Raw genomic sequence first — 17361 nt, 5'->3', positions numbered from 1 at the left:
CAGAGCTACTCTGATGCCCACTAAGTTGGCTGACGGCCCCCTCCGTATGTTTCCCGTGATCCCTGTAAATCTTACTTTAAATGGTACAGCAGTCAGGATTCCAGTGAGCATTCAGAGAAACGTCCCGGGAAAGGTCTTGTTAGGTAATGATCTCAGAGCTTTAGGGCTCGTAGGAGACACTGCCGAAAGACCCTACACACGGTCTCAAGCACGGGCAGCATTGGCCAAGCCCAATACGCCGCCCCAGCCAAAGGGGAAACCCAAGGCGAAAGGAGTCTACAAGTCAAGACGAGGGAAAGAGAATATTCCCCCGAGCTCGCCTACCACTGCGGTGGAGGAAGTTGGTCAATCGCCCGGGCCTGACGAGGAGGTGGCGATGCCTGAAGTATTCGACCCCAACGATCATCCTGAACTAAAAGACTTGTTAGTTGAAGGAGGTCCTGATAGGGACGAATTCAGTAAAGGCCAACGTGAGTGCCCATCTCTGGAAGGCCTAAGGAGACAGGCCTGCTCCCAGCTTGAGGGTGAACCTCCTGGGATGCATAGGATTTACCAGGAAGGTGGACTCCTGTATAGTGAGCCCACAGAGTCTACAGAAGGAGACCATAGGAGGTTGGTGGTTCCCCTTGCTGTTAGGCCCTTCCTCCTGCAGTTGGCGCATGAAGTTCCCCTTGCTGGTCACCTCGGTATGAGGAAGACCAAGCAAAGGTTATCCATGCACTTCTACTGGCCCAAGATGGGGGAGCAAGTAGAAAGTCACTGCAGGAGTTGTGCCTCCTGCCAGTTGTCTGGTAAGGTTGGCGCGACAATCCAAGCTCCGTTGGTACCGCTCCCAGTTGTGGGGGTACCATTTGAAAGGGTAGGGATCGACATGGTTGGTCCCCTTGACCCGCAAACATCCTCGGGCAATAGGTTTATCCTGGTGCTGGTCGACCATGCAACCCGGTATCCTGAGGCCGTCCCATTTACAACTGTAACTGCCAAGCCAGTTGCAGAAGCTTTACTCGGCATGTTTACTAGGGTTGGCTTCCCTAAAGAAGTTGTGCCGGATGATGGCAGCAACTTTATGTCGAAGTATAGGCAGGCTATGTGGATAGAATGTAGGGTCACCTACAGGTTCTCTTCTGCATACCACCCCCAGACCAATGGTCTGGGGGGGCGTTTTAACAGGATGTTAAAGAGCATGATTGGGGCTCTGGAGGAGCCTCAGAGAAGAAAATGGGATCTTCTTGTTTCATGCTTACTGTTTGCCTACCGAGAGGTACCACAGGAGGGTGTTGGCTTCAGCCCCTTCGAACTTCTGTTCGGTCATCCCGTACGGGGACCCTTAGCCATCGTCAAGGAGGGATGGGAGATGCCCACTCCCCCTGTTACTACCAATGTAGTTGATTATGTGCTAGGGCTCAGAAAACGGATGGTACTTCTGATGGGCTTGGCTAGTGATAAATTGAAGGCAGGGCAAGCGCTGGTGAAACATTGGTACGACCAGAAAGCTTCCCTCATCAACTTTACACATGGTCAGCAAGTCCTGATCATGAATCCCATAAGGCCTCGAGCTTTACAGGACAAATGGTCAGGTCCTTGCCCAGTGGTGGAGCCCCTGGGTGAGGTTAACTATTCAGTGGACCTTGGAAGGCCTGGACAGGCTCCAAAAGTGTTTCACGTGAATAGGCTGAAGGCTTTCGTCCCAAGCGGCGAAATCGCAGCACTGCTATTGGCTTCAGACGTTGAGGAAGAGGAGTCTGAACCTCTCCCCGACCTGTTCAAAAGCAGTCCTTCAGATAGCTCTTTTGAGGGTGCCCGAGTGGCCCCTCACCAAAATGGACAAGGCTCAGTGGTTTACCTTGGACATGAAGTAGGTGGAGGGAGGAGACAGCCTCTACTCAGTCAGGTACAAGCAGTACAAGACTGGCCTACCCCCACTACGCAAACCCAAGTGAGAGCCTTCTTAGGACTCACGGGGTTTTACCGCACTTTTGTGGCAGACTATGGCACCATAGCTGCTCCTCTGACTGCCCTCACAACTCCGAAGAAACCCAAGAAGGTAACTTGGACCGACGAGTGTGAGAAGGCCTTCAATGGCTTAAAAGACTCCTTGTGCCAGGCCCCTGTCCTAAGGGCCCCTGATTATCAAAGACCTTTTATCGTGCAGACGGATGCCTCTGACACTGGGATAGGAGCTGTACTATCACAAGTAGATGAGAAGGGTAAGGAACACCCTATCGGTTTTATTAGTCGCCAGCTTAAGGACAGAGAGCTCAGATGGTCCACGGTAGAGAAAGTATGTTTCTCTGTTGTGTGGGCCCTAAGGAAGCTGAGGCCCTACCTCTATGGGACCCACTTCACTGTGCAAACTGACCATAAGCCGTTAAAGTGGCTAATGAACATGAAGGGGGAGAATCCAAAGTTGCTTAGGTGGTCCATAAGTCTACAAGGCTTCGACTTCACTATTGAGCATAGGCCAGGTGTCCAACATAGCAATGCTGATGGGTTGTCCAGAATGTTTAACCGACCTGAACAAGAGACTCATCCAGGGGTGGATTAGTTCCCCCTGTCCATAGTCTGGGAGGGGCGAGTGTTAGGAAAGATTTCGTAATTGTAGGGAATTTTCCTTCCATGTGGCAACCCCTAAACTTTTTGCTGTTCTTATTCACCTTGTTCTTGACTTTGCCAGAGAAGTGCAGCCTTCTGCCGCACTCCTCTGGGCTTTTGCTCCTTTCTTACGGGGAAACTGACATGCCCTTAAGACAGTCAGTACCGGGGAACGTGGTTTCCCGTAGTTTCTTTAATCGTGTCGCCATTTTAGTGCAACACGACACAAGAGGGCACTGTAAGCTAAGTTACAGCTCTCTTGGGTCTCTAGCCTTCTACAGACCCTAGATACTCTTTTAGGATGGTATTTGATCGTTGCAAGTCATTCAGGGACTCGAATGGTGGCAGCGATCGTTTTGTTTATTTTGAGCTCCTTTTGGCGTTCTGAGCACGTTTTTCGCACTGAACCCAAAATGGTGGCCTGGCTCCCAAAATGGCCAGTCCACGAGGCTCCTTTGCCCTGTCCACTGACCGTCTTGCTCCCTTCACCTTCCCCAGGTCGGGCGACCCGGGGCCTTCCTTATTTGGGCATGTACTTTCCCGCGAAACGTGGTTGCTTTCGCGGGCTTCTACATGTCGTTTGTGTGCCTCCAGGGTGTGGGCTGGGATGTCTGGTCCCAATACACATCCTGGGTGCCAGAGAGTCTAGGGTGGTGTGAATGCCTGGGACCACTGTGGTCCGTGATTGGTCCACGTATGGTGTGTGTGTTGATGAGCGGATCTCCCATTGGCTCCCCTCCGTTTTGGCGCGAAGGGAACCGTGGATAAGAGGAGGCTGGAAACACCACTACCATGTCGATCTCCTGAGTTCTCACGAACGAAGGAATACAGGAGCCAAGTATCCTGCAACCAAGAGGCTGGACCGAGGAATCGCTGGTGACCCGCTGAAGGAATCCTCCTTTGCACTGCTGTCGTCCTGTGAAACCCTTTCCTCCTTTGATCGAACCAGAAGGCCTGTACTGGTGCTTCGACCTTTGGAATAGCAGGAACAGCTATTCCCGGCGACTTCATCAACTCCTGCCAAGTAAGCCTTTGGAAGTGTCTCTGGGCCATCCAGTTGACTGACCAGCTTACAAGGGAGTCCTGCTCTGTAACTGCCGCCAGGTTGTGTTGTATTTCGAGTCCTTGTCACTCTCCCACGCTTCGTACACTTGGCGTTCCCAAGTCTGAAGGGAGGAGTGTACATTTGGCTTGAATACACACGGCCGCTCCGTTGTCCTGCTGCGGCAACAAAACTGTGCTGGTTTCGTCGATTGGGACGTCTTTTTGCTCTACACGACTACGAGGCGTTCCCTGCTCTTCTGAACCTGCCAGCTGCTGAAACAAACGTGGAGAAGCCTGGGTCTGCTTGCTTCGGGGACCGGTGAGTAGTTTAGCTAGGATCTGGTCGCCCTCCTGCAGTATCCCATTGCTTTTCCCTGCTGTGTAAAAACAGCACCCTTTTGGCCGTACTCGCGCTCTGCTTCTGCCCGCTGTGGAGGCTGCGCTTGAGTTGCGGAACCTGTTCTCCTTCTGCTGTGCACTAACCCGAACTGCCTGACTTCCTCCGAAGAGCTTCCCCTTTTGCCCGTTGGCACCGGCGTGGCAGGTACTTTGAGCACAAGGCTCCACTCTTCGCAGGGCTCGGACTTCCATCTAGTTAGGTGCCTCTAAAGGCGAACTGAGTCAAAAGCGTTATCGCACTGCCTGTTTTCCTTTCCTTTCAGGTGGACTACATATTTCGTGCTTTAAACGCATGCGACTGTGTATTTGTATATATATTGTGTTGATATGGTATGTGTTGGTTTAATATTGTGATATTGTGATTTTCTCGCTACGGTCGTTGTTTTAAAGGCCTTAAAATAAATGTGTTTATATTTTTGATATAACAACTGTTTGGAGTAGTTTGTAAGCGCTCTTGCTTTGTGTGCTCATTGCGGGCTTTCAGTCACCCTCACCCCTCTTGAGACCTAGTCTTGACCGCCGCGATCGCTACCTTGATTGGTCTGGCTTGTCCAGAGGTTACCCTGTTCCAAGTAATTAGGTTGGCCTTCTGAACCTCTGCGCCACCAGGACAGAGTTCAGAAATCCGTCTTAACAGCGCGTACGTTTGTTTTTTATCTCTACGTGCCAATTCAAACTAGCGTGTGAGTTTTTTCCCGTTTCTTTGAGCCTGCGCGTGTGTCTCTGCGCGTGAGAGTGAAGCGCGAACGTGAACTTTGGACTCGCGTTAACTGTTCATATACGCGAGGGTTTTTTCTACGTGATAAAATAAAAGCGCGTGTGCTTTTTCCCGCGATTTGGTTTTTAGCGCGTATGCTTATTTATTCGTGGGTTGGACTTTAGCGCGTGTAATTTTTTATCGCGTCTTGGACTTTAGCGCATGTGCGTTTTACCCACGAATTGGATTGTCAGCGCGTGTGCGTATTTACCGCGACTTGGAGTAAAGCGCGTGTGTTTATTCCCGCAGCTTGGATTTTCAGCGCGTTTGTGTTTTACCCGCGGTTTGGATTTTTGCGCGTCTGCTGGCTTTCCACGTGAAGATTTCATCGCAAGTTTAAAATTCGTTCCTGAGTAAAAGACACTCTACAAAGAAAATATAAAAACCAATACAAGAACTTAAAAGAACTTCCTTAAACTTATTTGAAGAACTGTAGACCTTGTTCAAGAATCTTAGGGTGGAGCAGACGAACTACAAAGTTTAAAATGATATTCATGGACCTACTGAGAAGGCTGAATGATCTATAAGATTCTGGTCCACAAGTAAGGAAGTCTTGTCTGCTTATCACTTCTCTGGGCATACTGAAGAGAAGTACCAGGTATGGTTTTTGACTATTTTGGAAAAGGATATAGAGTTTAAGGTTAGTATAGTACCCATGAGTAATGAGGTGTATTGCATGTTTATGTTTTAACTACAGGTGAAGAACCAGCGAGTTGATAGCTTCCAGCCTGGTGTTTGTTTCTTTGTCCCTTCCCCCTTTCCCCTGAAAGTGAGGTAAACTGAGCAGTTATATATATATTAGCTCAGAGTGCCACATTTTGGGTGGATTGTCGGGGGTTCAGCAGCTTCTGCAGACACCAGGTTCTCAGCATGACAGTATGAAAGGCCAATAAAAAAAAAGTGTCTGCCCAAGCTGTTATGAACCCCGACGAGACAGCCATGGAGGCATTGGGAGTAATGGTTAGGGAAATGAGAGAAGAGTTACGGGTGGCTCATCAGGAGTATTCAAGTCTTTGGGCCTCATTACACGGTAGGCGGTGAGCCATGGCGCTATTAGCGCCATGGCTCATGCCGGTAAAATACCGGCACCGCCGGAAAGGGGATTTACCGCCCCATTCCAAGGTTGGAGGGGCGGTAAATCCCCTTTCCGCCATTGCCCTTCCCCATTCCCATTTCTGCCCCATAGGGCTCTATGGAAATGGGGAAGGCGCTAATTACGGCACCGCAATTTTGCGGTGCCGTAATTAGCTCTGAGGTCCCTTAGCGGGTTGGATTTTAACGCCTGCAAGAAGCAGGCGTTAAATCCTCCAACCCGCAAAGGGACCTCGTAGTACGGCGGTAAGGGTTAACGGTCACCGTTGCCATTAACGGTGACCGTTAACCCTTACCGCCGTCCGTGTAATGAGGCCCTTTGTCTAAGAATGGTTGAGTTAAATTTAAAGGTAACTCAAATACAAGAAAGAGAAGTTGAAGTTTCGGAAGGTGCAGGAAACCCCCCTGAGTTGGTGAGAGTAGGAGAAGAACAAGAACCTAGGCTTTCCAGAGGGGCAGATAGAGGTTTAGGAACTTTAGTTATGCCTGTTCCTTTAGCCGCTCCCGAACGTTTCTTAGGAGATTCAAGAAAGTTTCACATTTTTCAGACTCAGTGTGAATTGCATTTTTTAAGTCGTCCAGAGTTGTTTTCCACAGATGCTTCAAAGGTAACATTCATTTTATCATATTTATCTGGAGAAGCTTCTGCGTGGGGAAGTCTTTTGGTGAGTCAAAAGAATTTGGCTTTGAATAATTATTCCCTTTTCCAGACCGAATTTAAGAAAATGTTTGACAAGAGACAGTTATCTTTAGAGGTTGATGGAGAATTACTGGAACTGCGCCAGGGAGGAAAGGAGTTGATTTCTTATATCACTCAATTTAGAACTTTAATTTTAGAAAGTAAATGGCCAGAGGAGAAGAGGGCTTCCTTATTTTATAGGGGCTTAAAGGATGAGTTAAAAGATGCTCTGGCTGGAGTTTTGGAGCGACCAAATACTTTAGATGCCTTAATTGATTTGGTAGTTCAGTTGGATTTTCGTTTAACAGAAAGACGTTTAGAGCGTAGACGTACTCAGGGAGAGGTTAGGTTTCCAGGAAGAATGGAGAGGCCTAAAGTTGAGGTGGTGAACAGAGAAGTGAAGTCAAAGATAATTGACCAGCAGAGCCGGGTGAGAGGTCCGTTGTCCAAGGAAGAGAAGGCAAGAAGAAGGGAGAATAATTTGTGCTTTTACTGTGGTAGGAGTGGTCATTTTCTTGAAACCTGTCCTTTTACCCCCAAGAAGATCTCCAAATCTTCAGGCAGAGTACAACAAGTGGCTAACACAATACAAACAGCGGTTCCTCACATAACTGTGAACGTATCCTTGATGTTCAAAAAGGTACTTTTAGGTTCTGGGCCAATTATTATTGATTAAGGAGCTACGGGTAATTTTATGGACAGAGGATTGGCAAACACTCTAGGTGTTCCTATAGTTGCAAAGAAAGAAATGGAGCAGTTCAGGGCAGTTGATGGGACATCTCTTTCTTCAGGTCCAATCACTCATAATACAGAGTTACTTGAGATGGAGATGACTGGAGGTCATAAAGAAAATATCTCTTTTGAGTTAATTGACGCGCCAATCTTGAAAATTATTTTGGGTATGCCCTGGCTTACACTTCATAATCCCAGAATTGATTGGAGTGCAAGAATTGTATCCTTAGAATCAACCTTTTGTCAGGAACATTGTCTTTCAGGAAAATCTTTTGAAGAGAAAGAAAAAGTTGTGAATTCCGTTTCATTTTCGCTTGCAGAAAGAGGGGCAATGGGTTTTGACATTGGAGCAGTTGTGGGTGAACTTCCAACTTGTTATCAGGATTTTTGGGATGTTTTTGATCAAAAGGAAGCTGGAGAGTTGCCTCCTCATAGACCTTTTGACTGCAAGATAGAGTTGGAGCCTGGAGCTATTTTACCAAGCAGTAGGGTTTATGCCTTGACTGAAAAAGAGAATGATTATTTGAAAGAATATTTAAAGGAAAATTTGGCTAAGGGATTTATTCGGCACTCTCAATCGCCGGCAGCCTCACCATTGTTCTTTGTGCCTAAAGCTGATGGTTCTCTCAGAACTTGTATAGATTACAGGGCAGTAAATAGAATGACAGTGAAAAATCGGTATCCTCTCCCTCTCATTTCAGAAATGTTAAATCAAATCCAAGGTGCCACCATATTTTCTAAGTTGGATTTACGTGGAGCTTATCATCTTGTAAGGGTCCAAGAGGGGGATGAGTGGAAGATGGCATTTAAAACCAGATTTGGCCTGTACGAGTACCAAGTGATGCCTTTCGTTCTTTGCAATGCCCCAGCGGCTTTTCAATTTTTTATCGATGAGGTTCTTCGGGAATTTCTTGATGTTTTTGTTATCGTCTATATTGACGACATTTTGATTTTTTCCCAGAATTTGGAGAAACACAAAATTCACGTTCGACAGGTCTTAAGGAAATTGAGAGAGAATAATCTTTACACTAAATTGGAGAAGAGTCCGTTCCATACGGATTCGGTAGAATTTTTAGGATTTGTGATCACTCCTTGTGGCCTGGAAATGAATCCAAAAAAGGTGGAAGCGGTTCGTGATTGGCCTACTCCAACTAAGGTGAAGGAGATCCAGAGCTTTTTGGGATTTGCCAATTTTTACCGAAGATTCATTGAAGGTTTCTCCAGTTTAGTAGCTCCAATTACTCGACTTTTAAGAAAAGGATTTCCATTTGTTTGGGAAGCTAAGGCTGATGAGGCTTTTCAAATTTTGAAGGAGAAATTCATTACCTCTCCCATCTTGATTCATCCTGATACTTCCAAACCATTTTTTGTAGAGGCTGATGCTTCCAATGTGGCAATGGGAGCAGTGTTGTCTCAGAGGCATAATGTTACAGGACTATTGCATCCAGTGGCCTACTTTTCTAAGAGATTTTCACCTGCGGAGGAAAATTACACCATTTCAGACCGAGAGCTTCTTGCTATCAAAGCAGCATTTGAAGAATGGCGACATTTTTTAAAAGGAGCACGTCACACTGTGACAGTATTAACTGACCACCGAAATTTACTTTTTTTGAAGACAGCAGAGACTCTGACACCTCGACAACTTAGGTGGTCATTATTTTTTGCTGATTATGACTTTATAGTTACTTTTAAGCCAGGTAATCAAAATAAAAAGGCAGATGCTCTGTCACGGCAGTTTCCAGAAAGTGAGGTTAAGTCGGTCTGTGAGCCTCTTCCATTGATCGCTCCAGAACATTTTGTTCTTGCTGGGATTGAAAAGGAGAACGAAATCTTCAAGAAAGTACGGGAATCCATTTCTGAGACACAACTTGAAGATTGCGTTCGTTTGGATAGAGCTCGCAAAATTAAAGATGGTTTACCTTATTTAGATGACAGACTCTATTTACCATCAATTGAACTTAGAGAAAAAATGTTGAAGGAGTGTCACGAATCAGCCTTGGCAGGACATCCAGGGTATCGGAAGACTCTTGAGTTGATTAGAAGAAATTTTTGGTGGGAAAAGATTCGACAACATACCCTTAATTTTGTTGAGACCTGTGAAGTGTGTGCTAGATCTAAGAATCTCATCGGAAAGCCTTCTGGGTTATTGGAGCCGTTACCAGTTCCACCGCGGCCTTGGTACTCAGTGTCTTTAGATTTCATCACAGATCTTCCACAAGATAAAGGGTGTACATCGGTATTGGTTGTAGTTGATTTACTCACTAAAGAAGCACATTTCATTCCAATGAAGGGAAAGGTTACCGCTGATAGTTTAGCTCACAGTTTCTTGCAAGAAGTGGTAAGATTACATGGAATTCCCAGTCAGGTCATCTCAGATAGAGGGTCTCAATTTATTTCTAAGTTTTGGAGAGCTTTTTGTAAGAGATTGGGAATTGAGGTATGTTTATCATCAGGTTACCATCCCGAAACCAATGGGCAGGTAGAAAGGATAAATCAGGAGTTGGAAAAATATTTGAGGTGTTATCTGCAGACAGGTGAAGAGTGGGTAGATTTGTTGTGGGTTGCAGAATTCACATATAACAACTGTAGTAAGGATGCCACCTCTATGTCTCTGTTTTATTTGGGACGAGGTTTTCATCCTCGTTTTCTTAGTATTGAGATTAATAATGATTCAGGAAACCCAGAAGTCGAAAGGAGACTAGAAGTCATGAAAAGAAATTTGGAAAAGGCAAAAGGGGTGTTGGTGGAGAGTAAACAAAAATACAAAGGGTTTGCTGACCGTAAAAGAAAGATTAGTCCTCAATATAGTGAGGGAGATTTGGTGTGGTTATCAACCAAGTTTTTGAGAATTAAAGGAAGAAATAAGTTTTGTCCTCGTTTCGTAGGACCGTTTGTTGTTGAAAAGGTGATTAATCCAGTGGCTGTTCGTCTTAAATTACCCAGTCATATGAAAACTCATCCAACTTTCCATGTTAGTTTATTAAAACCTGTGGTTAAAGGAACTAGATTAACACCTACTCCTTCGGCAGTTGTGATTGAGGAAGATGCTTCCGAAGAATTTCTGGTTAAGAGAATTCTGGACTCTAGAAGAGTAAGAGGAAAGCTACAGTATCTCATTGATTGGGAGGGTTTTGGTCCTGAAGAGCGCACTTGGGAGAAAGCAAGTGATGTGCATGCTCTCGTTTGGTTGAAAGATTCCATGACAAATTTCCATTAAAAAGTGGCCCAGGGACTGGGCGTTAGGAGGGGGGGTACTGTCAGGTACTGTCAGGTTGGAGTGACATATTCTTTACATACAGTATCGTATACTCATTTACATTGGGTCAGGGGAGACACATATTTAGTTTAGAAAGGTTTTGGGAAGTTATTATGGGTTATATTTTTAAACAGCCAATTTTGCCCTTAACCTTCATTGCAGTCTATGAAAAATGCCCCAAGCCAAGATGGAGGTTCTCAGTCTAAATTCTAATTGGCTGGAGATTGTTTATAGGGAGGACAATGAACATTCTAAACTGCCTTTCATCGTCCTTGCCCAGCTGAGAGGTTGTGTGCCTTGCAGCTCCTGCTTAACTTGGTCTATGGTGACAAGTTTCTAGCAGTTGAGCGGAAAATCTGAAAGTATAACAGGAGTCGTGTATGGAGTTTGGAGAAGACACAGGACAGGAGTTAGAAACTTCCAATTTTCTGAGAAAAGAAGTTTTCAAGTCTCAATCACAAGATAAGTGACTTTCCATATTTGTTGAACTTTGTAAAAAGGTTATATTTATTTTAAGGGATTGAATTCTCAAATCTGTATCTAAAAAAATGAAGCGCGTACGTTTGTTTTTTATCTCTACGTGTCAATTCAAACTAGCGCGTGAGTTTTTTCCCGTTTCTTTGAGCCCGCGCGTGTGTCTCTGCGCGTGAGAGTGAAGCGCGAACGTGAACTTTGGACTCGCGTTAACTGTTCATATACGCAAGGGTTTTTTCTACGTGATAAAATAAAAGCGTGTGTGCTTTTTCCCGCGATTTGGTTTTTAGCGCGTATGCGTATTTATTCGTGGGTTGGACTTTAGCGCGTGTAATTTTTTATCGCGTCTTGGACTTTAGCGCGTGTGCGTTTTACCCGCGAATTGGATTGTCAGCGCGTGTGCGTATTTCCCGCGACTTGGAGAAAAGCGCGTGTGTTTTTTCCCACGATTTGGATTTTCAGCGCGTGTGCGTCTTTCCCGCGGTTTGGATTTTTGCGCGTGTGCTGGCTTTCCACGTGAAGATTTCATCGCAAGTTTAAAATTTGTTCCTGAGTAAAAGACACTCTACAAAGAAAATATAAAAACCAATACAAGAACTTAAAAGAACTTCCTTAAACTTATTTGAAGAACTGTAGACCTTGTTCAAGAATCTTAGGGTGGAGCAGACGAACTACAAAGTTTAAAATTACATTCATGGACCTACTGTGAAGGCTGAATGATCTATAAGATTCTGGTCCACAAGTAAGGAAGTCTTGTCTGCTTATCACTTCTCTGGGCATACTGAAGAGAAGTACCAGGTATGGTTTTTGACTATTTTGGAAAAGGATATAGAGTTTAAGGTTAGTATAGTACCCATGAGTAATGAGGTGTATTGCATGTTTATGTTTTAACTACAGGTGAAGAACCAGCGAGTTGATAGCTTCCAGCCTGGTGTTTGTTTCTTTGTCCCTTCCCCCTTTCCCCTGAAAGTGAGGTAAACTGAGCAGTTATATATATATTAGCTCAGAGTGCCACATTTTGGGTGGATTGTCGGGGGTTCAGCAGCTTCTGCAGACACCACGTTCTCAGCATGACAGTCCCGTAGTCTGCAACGCCCCTCCACCCTAGTCCAGGATTTGATGGAGTCCCTTTGGGATTTTTCCGTATTGTCTGCGGGCCCCCCGAGATCCCCCGTCTCGTTGTCCGGGTTCATGAAGTGCTCAGCTTCCCTTGGGGAGGGGATTAGTCGTGGCTTGCCATCCCATGTGAAGATGAGAGCTGTGGGGAACCCCCACCGATAGGTTGTCTTCCTCTCCCGCAGCCATTCGGTCAGTGGTTTAAGGGCTTTTCTTTTTGCGAGGGTGGCCGCTGCTAGGTCTTGGTAGAGGGATATTGAGGCGTCTCAGAAGCCAATTCGGGGCGAACTTCTAGCTTTGCGCATGATTTCTTCCTTGACTCTATAGAAGTGAACTCTCGCTAGGACATCTGGTGGAGAGGTTGCATTCCGTTTGGCTCTGACCCTATGGACTCTGTCCAGTTCTAGGGGGGCTTCATCTGGGAGCATTAGAATGAAGCGGAATAAGTCGTTGACATAGGCCCTTAGTTCTTCCTCGGGGACAGAGCTCGGGATTCCTCTTAGGCGGATGTTGTTCTGGCTTCGATTTCGCCGACTCTCTTGTCTAGGGACGAGATTTTGCTTTTTAGTCCTTCTGTGACTTTTTGATATTCCCTAGTAATGGCAGAGAGGAGCTCTTGGAGATCCGCTTTTGTAACTGCTTGGGTCTGGCAGATCGGGACTGGGTGCAGGGGGTGCACTGGTGTTTGCATTGTCGTTGCGTTCCTCTTTCTTTGATTTCTCCCCCATGGTAGTCGACAGCAGGATAGATATGTCGGCCTGTTTAGAAGGTTTAGGGTTTCTGGACATTGTTCTGTGCTATTGTAGCAGGGGTCTGGTTCAACCCTTCACGCCAGATTGGCAGATTTGGTTATCCGGAGGTGCGCCTCTAGCTCAGACTCCAAATTCGCACATTGGAGGTTTCCTGGGGTTGGTGTATGTTGTTTGGCGGCTCTGCCGTGGGTTGCTGAGGTGTGGGAGCACCCTGTTGCTCCTCTGTTGTTCTGGGGCCTCGGGGAGTCCTTTGCATGAGTGGAGGGGCTCTGGCCCCCACCCGGGGAGTGATAAGGACGCTAGCGGTGCCCAGCTGGGTCCTCTCTTGCAGCAAGCTAGATGGAGGCGTCGGGGGAGACGTGTACCTCGGCGGCCCTCGAGCCGCCTGCTCCAGCCACCCCCACTGGGTCCGCAGCCAGCAGGCAAGGGCAGGGAGCACCGACCTGACTTTGCCCCCCCCCCGGTGGGAGCTGAGGGGGAGGGACGCGGCTACCTCTCTTGGGTCTGTTTGGGCCTGCTAATTAATTTCAGGACGCCCTCCTGAGAGGACCCGGGGCCTGCTGGATCTTCCTCGCCGTCAGCGGAGAGGTGGTGGCTGTAGAGCCCGCTTGCAGGGCTACGAGGGCCTGGATGGTGCGGCAGGTGCCGCCCTACCTTGGTCCGGGTGCAGGTGCTGTGATCAGGATGTAGGGCCCCTGGAAGTCCGCCTCAGCTTCCTGCGTCAGACGCTTGCTGAGAAGGAGGCGCGGCAGCAGGGCGCCCAAATTCCCCAGAGCTGCTTCACGCGCCGGCTGTACTGGCTTGTAGGCGGAGGCTGGTAGGGGTCCACCGGGCCCAGAGATGTAGGTGGAAGGTTGGTTGGGGGACCGAAGGGAGCCTTCACTGTGCTGCTTTGCGGTGGGTCCCTCTGCGCTGCAACTGGCCGCCCTCGGTCGTGCTTGATTTTGTCCTTCGTGCAGATATCAGGAGTAGAGATGGGGGACTCCAGTTCCTTAAGTATGGTGAATAATTCCTTCATACTGGAGTTGGAGTTGGAGATGTGTTGATTGAAGGAGTTACGTTTAGCCAAGACAAAACATGGTGTTCAGACATACAACAGGCATTATCTAATAAAGTAACCACCCTCCAAAATAAAATAGCCCGAAAAAAAGCCTCCCTCCGCCCCTCTTCTCACCCGATTAAAATAATTCCTGACACACTTACTAATGAACCTACACCTGACTACCCGCTTTAACTTTACCAAAACAACTATTCTCGAGGTTGAAAAAGTTTTTGTATTGAGATGAAATTTCACTTATTTGGTATTGTTTCCTTCTGAGGCATGTAATCTCCATGACGTTTCACAAGTCCTCTTAAGTAATCATAAATCTTTTAACTCTGAGGCGAACCATTTGTTCAAATGGGTTTTGGGCTTCCTAGGTCTAAGTTTAAGTGGGGCAATCGTGTCAAGCAACGTTAGCATGATTTTGTTCTATTCATTCACCAGTGTTTCAGGATCTAAAGTATCCGCTAATGCATTGAGGGTTGGAAGAATGGCAGGGATCACATTATCCACAGTAATGTTCTTTTTGTTCCTTGTTAGGCAAGGAGGGGCCATAGGTATGTCTGGTGGCGGAGGTCTAGTCGTTAAAAGGGTACAGCAAAGGAGGAAATGGTCAGTCCAAAGTTGAGGGTTGATGGAGGTGATGTTGGCGGTGCAATTATAATCCAATACCCAGTCTAGGGTTCTCCCTTTGTTATGGGTAGGTTTGAGGACTTTTTGGGATAGGCCAAGTTCATTTAGGATGCTGGCTATAGCTGTGGCATGATTGTCTAGCGGGTCGTTAAAGCCCAGAGTGAAGTCTCCTAAGAGTATTAGTTGCGAGGAGGTTTTGAGATTGTTAGAAAGTAAGGTGAGGATGTCCTCTTCAAACGTGCCAATGGGACCCGGAGGTCTGTAGATAAGATAGATAGTGAGGGTTTGGGAGTTGGCCAGTGGGAGTTTGACTGTGAGTACTTCACAGGATTGGGTACTTTGGGATGGAACAAGTCTTATGGAGAGGCAAGTTTTTGAAATGATGGCAATGCCTCCACCTCTTGCCTTATCTCAGCCCTGTCTAAGTATCGTATAGCCGTCAGGGACGGCTAGCGATAACATGGGACCTGCTGCATCATGCAGCCATGTCTCGGTGAATGCAAGGAAGTCCAGGTTATCTGCCAATATTAAGTCAGAGATATCTGTAGCATGAGCAACCAGTGACCTGGCATTTATTAGGGCTCCTTTGAGTAGGTGAGTATTGGTAATGTCTGTGGCAGGGGCAGGGGTGGTAGTTAATTTTAGTTTAGTAGGGCTGAGCGTAGTGAGGTATTTAGTGATGCCGTGAGGGCGTGGCATAGTTTTGATAAAATTAGCAATATACGGTTTCTGATTAGTGATAAGGTTCGTTTTTTTGTTCACTGAAGTCAAGGATTTGGTAGGTGGTTCATATAATTTGGGTATTCTAGATCAGAGTGTGGCATTTCTAGAGGCCAAGGTACAAGGAGTACTTAGGACTAGGCTAGGTATGGCAAGGCGTGAATGACTAGTTGAGAATATAATGTCTGATGGCATTGTAATCACAATGGGAAGGGCTTGTGTGTCCGTGAGGGCTAGCATGATGCAGTATGGTAGGAGGTTGAGTATCACTAATATACTGAAGCTGCAGGTGAGAACTGTAGTGGGCATATTGTAGTAGCAGGTATGCGTGGTGACTAGGGGCACACTAGGTTTAACAACTAAGGCTAGCCCAAGATTATAGTGAGGTTTAAGGCATTGGAGAGTGCAGCTGGCTAGTCCTGAGAAGGCCACAACAATCTGCTTCAGGAGTGTGGCTTGTTCAATTTACCAAGGGTAACTGAGATAAGTCTAGGCAGGTTGTACACGATGCAGTAGTTAATATAGTGGTCCTATAAGTGGAGGAAGCGACCTAGATGTAAGAGGCTAGTCCAATTGTCAGGGAATGGTAGCCGTCCAGGCAGTAGCACTTAATATAGTAGGATAGTCCACTTTAGCAAGGAGGTGGTCGGCTAGTCCTGGCAAAGCAAGCAGTATCAATTGATATAATAGGCTAGTCCGATTTATCAAGGGTGGTAGGCTAGTCCTGAGAATACAGCAGTAACGCTTAATACAGTAGGCTAGTCTGATTTTTGCAAGGGTGTAGGCTAGTCCTGGCAATACAAACAGTAACACGTAATAAAATAGGCTACACCAATATTTAGTAAAGTTGGTGGGCTGGTCCTGGCAATGTGGCAATAGCACTTAAAACAGTAGGCTAGTCCGATTCTAGCAAAGGTGTGCTAGTCCTGGCAGTGCAGCAATAACATTTAATACAGTAGGATAGTCTCACTTTCCAGGCAGAACAAACATTAGCACGTAATGAAATAGGCTGGTCTCGTTTAACATAGGATGGAAGCTAGTATAGCATTGCAATTGATAGCACTAAATGTAAAATTTGGTCCAGGCTTAGTCAATCATGGCAGTGCAGGTAAAACACAATTAATATCCTATGTTGGATCAGAGTTAACATAGATATCAACAGTACAGTATTAGTGATGGAAGGAGTTGGCATGCCTTAATTGCTGCTTGTAGCGAAGATCGGGTGAGTCATATCTTCACAAATGCGGGAATTCATAATGGCACAGATGCAACCTGATGTCATGGTTCAGGTATAGTAGCGCAAGATTTGCAGATTACAACACAGATGTGAGGTGTTTGAAAATTGTTACGGTGCTGTGTCGGTTGGTCAAAGGGTTCATAGATGGTGAGTGCCATAGGCACAGTTCAGGGTTACATAGTAGGGTTACAGATGAACGTGCCTTAATTATGATGTGGGCACCGGTCAAGGTCAATTAGTTAGAGAGAAAGGATGGGAGACCACAGTAATGTCTCCAATTTAGCTAGGCGTGAACCAATCTCGGGTGCACGGTGCTCCAGTATATGTGCGAGCAGATACAGTAATAATACTGAGCTAATGAGTTTATAGCACATACCTCATGTTTCTGTAGTAACGGGTATAGCCACGCATACCACGCATTCCGACGCATAACAGGGCCTTATCAGAGCGGGCCTTGCCGGATGCGGGCCGGCTTCCGCCTGCCGGCGGGACGCTGGGAATAAAATAACTGTCACGTTGCTAGGCGACCTGACGCTGCAAAAAGTATGCGTTCGGGGCTGCCATTTTAGGAGCAGGCATCGGCTTGTTTTGGAGATCAGCTGTTATCTCGTAATGGATCCTCGACTGTAGGCGGTGGGCAAGGGATCCGCAGATCATAGGCATGCAGCCTTGGGCAAAGGCTTACCTTTGCTGCCTGTGCTGTGGGGTGCACTCCAGCTTCAGGATGTGCGCAAGGCAGCAGCTACGATGCTGGTGCAGAGAGAGCTTGTGCTCTCTCTGATGGCGGGATTGGGCTGCAGATGCAGCGAGAGCTCCTGCTCTCTCAAAAGGGCGTA

General features: G+C 46.7%; 1 protein-coding gene across 2 annotated transcripts in view; it reads right to left on the bottom strand.

The window, feature by feature from the left end:
• LOC138447885 (chromobox protein homolog 1-like) overlaps positions 1–17116 on the bottom strand; it is a 397667-nt gene extending 380551 nt beyond the window's left edge. Inside the window, exon 1 of one of the 2 annotated variants that reach the window (XR_011259967.1) lies at positions 16902–17116. The gene's annotated coding sequence lies outside the window, so the exon portion shown is untranslated. The remainder of the gene's footprint in view (positions 1–16901) is intronic. The other variant, XR_011259966.1, reaches the window with a different exon arrangement.
• Between the last annotated feature and the right edge of the window lie 245 nt (positions 17117–17361).

Source organism: Ambystoma mexicanum, chromosome 3q, assembly GCF_040938575.1.
Source record: "Ambystoma mexicanum isolate Mex_15411 chromosome 3q, UKY_AmexF1_1, whole genome shotgun sequence".
Lineage (NCBI taxonomy): Eukaryota > Metazoa > Chordata > Amphibia > Caudata > Ambystomatidae > Ambystoma > Ambystoma mexicanum.
This window is presented reverse-complemented; position numbering and strand designations above follow the sequence as displayed.